We start from the raw sequence: 4,891 nt of genomic DNA on the forward strand, positions 1-4,891 counted from the left end.
TTGTAGGTACTTGAAACTTCTAAAGTATACTATTATATATGCCAGTGGTATATGACCAGGATTATGAAATGGGGGGTGTTTTAAGTATAGATTATAACCAAGTTTTTACAGTTTTCGTGTATAAATAAATTAAGGGTTCAGAACTTGACTTGTTGCACTAAAAATTATCGAAATATGCAGTCAAAATTCTCAAAATATGCTTAAATATGTACTATGTAGCAACATTTTTATATTATTTTTGAAAAATCATAAAACATATTGCAATTTTAGTAATAAAAAACTAAAAAGTAAGTAGGTACACAAACCTGATAAATAAATAAATAACAACTTAATTTTTAAAAATACTGGCATACAATACTAGGTTAATAAATAAGTAATAACGAATAACGTGATATGCGAACACCGTGATAAACGAATACGTACCTACTGATGTTCATTCATTCGTACAATCTACAATCTAGATGTCAATTATAGTTTAAACCAGGGTTGGCACGAAAAAGCCCACCCCGAAAAAACCCGGGCTGCTTTTCTGGGTTAAACACACTAATTTTTTTGAAAAAACCCATAAAATCTTGGTTACTTTTCTGGATAAAATAGAAGTTCACTCTTATTTTTTTTTAACTTGTGTTAATTTTCAGAAAAAATTACCTTATAGGTATTATTTATTTTTCTAATTATAATATTAAATTGATTTGAAAAAAACTTAATAATTATTTTTTTAATTAGGAAGGTACAATTTAAAGAATAAAATAGAAAAAATTACACACTAATGGTCAATAGATATCTTTTATTTTCAATACAATTTTATTCTATTTTTAATAAATAATTCCGATTTTTATTTTTTTCGGGTGGGTTTTTTCTGAAAAACCTTGATAAAACCACCCATTATTACTTTTATGTATTACGACATCCACTTACCCACCTTTTTTATTTTATTATTTTTTATTTTTTATTTATTTTTTATTTTTGTGTCTATCATCACCTTTTAGGACAGTAAAAGTGCTTGGATTTTCTTCAACAGTATCTTTTCTGATAGGAAAGTGAATCTAGTTGGTACTTTGGGGGGTCATAAGTAAAAATTTATTTTAGTAGTTTTCAAAAGCGCCGTGAAAAACAAAAGAAAAATTAAGTAAAAACGGGAATTTTTACTCAAAATCTTTTTTCGAGAAAATAGATTTTGGTTTTTGGAGTAACTTTAAAACGAATGACTGTAGATAGGTACATGAGATGTTCACTGGTTGTTTATATTTCTTTTTTCTATACATGATAAAATTTTCAAAATATTTTGATTTGTTTTGAGCTTTTTACGGACATTTTCAGTTTCCAATTTAATTAGTTTTTTTTTCTATGAATGTCAATAAAACTTTATTTGCAGTCGAGTAAAAATACTTGAAAATTTAATACAAGGCTCCTACTATATTGTTACAATGACATTTGAAAAATATTAAAAATCTTTCGGCGATATAAATATGTAGTGCATACTTAAAATATTGTGTATTTTTTTACTTACCTATTGATCCATTCTTTTTTTTTTTAATTACAATTTGTATTTGTTTATAATATGTTAAATACTTAAATGTATTAATGTATTAGGTTATATAGTTCTGAATATTTAACTTATCATTGTGTACACAACAGTAATCATCGTCATCATCAAAACATCAACATATTTGACAGCGTGTGGAGATTCGATCGTCAGACCTCTTGTGGATCGATGGACGGATCAGCGCAGTACATAATTTTACGTAAACTGCACAATGTGGTGTACTGGTGTTCTTTCAACAACAACGAAAGTCGAAAACAATAGTTTTTATTATTATTTAGACTCTTAGCCGGGCGATGAATTTATTGATTTTACAATGATGTGTGCAATGTGCATATGGTGCATGACAATATTTTGCACTTATACTTTCACGAGGCCAAAACGTTCAATATAATATTTTATTGAGGTTTGGTACGACGTATAGGCCCCACATGACCGCGATCGTGTTCACCAATCATTATTCTGTTGTAATAAATAAAATCGTACCTACTATTAAATACATAAAATATAAAAACAGCATTTTACTGCATAAAAAAAATAATTTTATTACTGGATAATTTATAATAATATAACAATTGTACTATATAAATTATAATAATAACTTGAATACAGTAATAAATATTAAATAATATCAAGTATAAAAATAATATCATTTTTAAAAAAGGCGGGTAAGTCGTGGATGTCGCTCTGCTGTACAGTAGGTTACAAGTGGGTTACTGTAATGGATGGAATTAAATTTGAATCCAATGATATTATATCATTGTATACGAAAAACGATTCTGAACGGAGATGATTTGTCAGTCTAGGATATATTATTTTTAAAGAAAAACTTATGGAGAACCTTGTACCAAATTTTAAAAACTTAGTTATAAAAGAAAAAATTTTTACGATTTTTCAACCACTAAATTACTTGCAAATTTTCGCAATTTTGACATATTTCGTATAAATTTGAACTTTAAATGCTTATAAATAAAAATTGTGACAATGTATTCCTTTTATTTTGCAACTGCTATTGTAAAAATATGTTAGGAGCCTTGTATTAAATTTCCAAATCTTAGAATTAAAAAGAAAAACTTTTATGAATTTCTGTTTAAGATTATTTGAACATTGCCGTAATTTTTACGTATTTAGTCAAAATTTGAACTTTAAATGCTTATAAAAAAAAAATCGTGACTATATATTTCTTTTATTTTTCAATTGCTATTGTAAAAATATATTATGAGCCTTGTATTAAATTTTGAAATCTTAGATATAAAAGGAAAATTTTTTATGAATTTCTAGCATAAAATAATTTACGAATTTTCGTGATTTTTACATAATATGTTGTCAAAATTTGAACTTTAAATGCTTATAAATAAAAATTGTGACAATGTATTCCTTTTATTTTGCAACTGCTATTGTAAAAATATGTTAGGAGCCTTGTATTAAATTTCCAAATCTTAGAATTAAAAAGAAAAACTTTTATGAATTTCTGTCTAAGATAATTTGAACATTGCCGTAATTTTTACGTATTTAGTCAAAATTTGAACTTTAAATGCTTATAAAAAAAAATTGTGCCTATGTATTTTTATAATTTTTGAATGGGAGTTAGAACAACATATGTGGACCCTTCTATTAAATTTTCAAGTATTTTGTCCCAGCTAATTTTTTTTTATCAACATTTATAAAAAAAAAATCAAAAAAAATCGATTATTTCAATTGCCTATAAATAGATTAAAAATTAGTGAAATATTTTGAAAATAAAACTATATAAAGAAAATGTCAATTTAAACAACTGGTAAAATTTTCAAGTGTCTACGACTCATACTTTTTGAATAATAACAAATATCAAAAATCGTTTGAGGCTAAACCGTTATTTAATGCGGTTTTGTAAAAATTTAAATTTCAAACACTCCTAAAAATTTTTTGTCTTAGTCCGGTTGAGTTTTTTTTACAGATATTTAAAGAAAAACTTATGGAGAACCTTGTACCAAATTTTAAAAGCTTAGTTATAAAAGAAAAAAATTTTACGATTTTTCAACCACAAAATTACTTGCAAATTTTCGCAATTTTGACATATTTCGTATAAATTTAAACTTTAAGCACTTATAAAAAAAAATTGTGACTAACGATTTTGGATTTTTTTTTATCACTGTGAGAACAACTTATAAGAAACCTTGTATTAAATTTTCAAAGTTTTCTATCCAACCAAAAATTTTTTATCGTTATTTTAAAAAAAAATACTTAGAAAAATTGAAAATTTCATAGTAAAAAAGTAAAAAAGTCGAAACACTTTGAAAATTTAACCCTGTATAGACAACGCTAATATAAACATCTGTTGCAAATTTCAAGTGCTTACAATAATTATTTTTTGAGTTACAGTAAAATTAAGTTTTCGTTTTTGTCAAAAATTGGTTTTGCGTAAAAATTCGCGTTTTTCCGTTATTTTTTTAAGGTTTTTCCTGCCGGTTTTGAAAAGTATTGGGAAATTTTCACTTTTGACCCCCCAAAGTACCAACTAGATTCACTTTCCTTTCAGAAAAGGTACAACTTTTGAAATTCGAAGCATTTTTACTGCTCCAAAAGTTGTCGTCAGACACAAAAAAAAAAAAAAAAAAAACACACACACATCATTGTAAAATCAATACATTCATCACTTCGTTCAGAATCTAACACCGTGGTTTATAATTTTGAAAAAAAATAAGCAAAAAATACAAGAGGTGTGAGATGAATGATAATTCAATAATATTATAAATTATTTATTTGATATATAATTATAACGAGTGCTTTATAATTTTGAAACGTTTATGCAGAAAAATAAATAAGTAATACAAAGGAAAATTGGTCAATGTGGCAGAATAAATTACAATGAATATAATTGTAAAAAAAAAGACGTCAGTCAAGACGAGGCGTGGTGGGGGTACGTGATGGTGAGTGGGTGGTGCACATGTTATATAATTGTTAATAGTCTATGGCCACTGGTCACCTCTACATCGTTCTTGCGGCCGGTCTTGCAGGAAGACGAGAGTCGCGGGCGCGTTTGCTCGAGGATGCGAAGACGACTATGGAAGCGGGTGAAACCCGACCACGACGGCTGCGAGAGCAACGATGACGTGCGCTATAGATTGTACTACAGGTGCCGAAGACGACTATGGCGACAGCGAAGACGGTGACCAAAACTCATCTGAGCGAGCGACGAAAACTATATCATTACTATATGGGTGTTGCGGAACCGGCGGCGACGCTGTGACCTGGAAACTGTCCGCGGTTTTTATCTCAGTCCGGCATCCCGTCAGCACAGTGTCTGCAGCCGCATCCGAAGGCCTCGCCATGGAGTCGCGCACTCCTGTATCTTGAAACGTTTCGTCG

Source organism: Acyrthosiphon pisum, chromosome A2 (assembly GCF_005508785.2).
Source record: "Acyrthosiphon pisum isolate AL4f chromosome A2, pea_aphid_22Mar2018_4r6ur, whole genome shotgun sequence".
In the NCBI taxonomy this organism is placed as follows: domain Eukaryota; kingdom Metazoa; phylum Arthropoda; class Insecta; order Hemiptera; family Aphididae; genus Acyrthosiphon; species Acyrthosiphon pisum.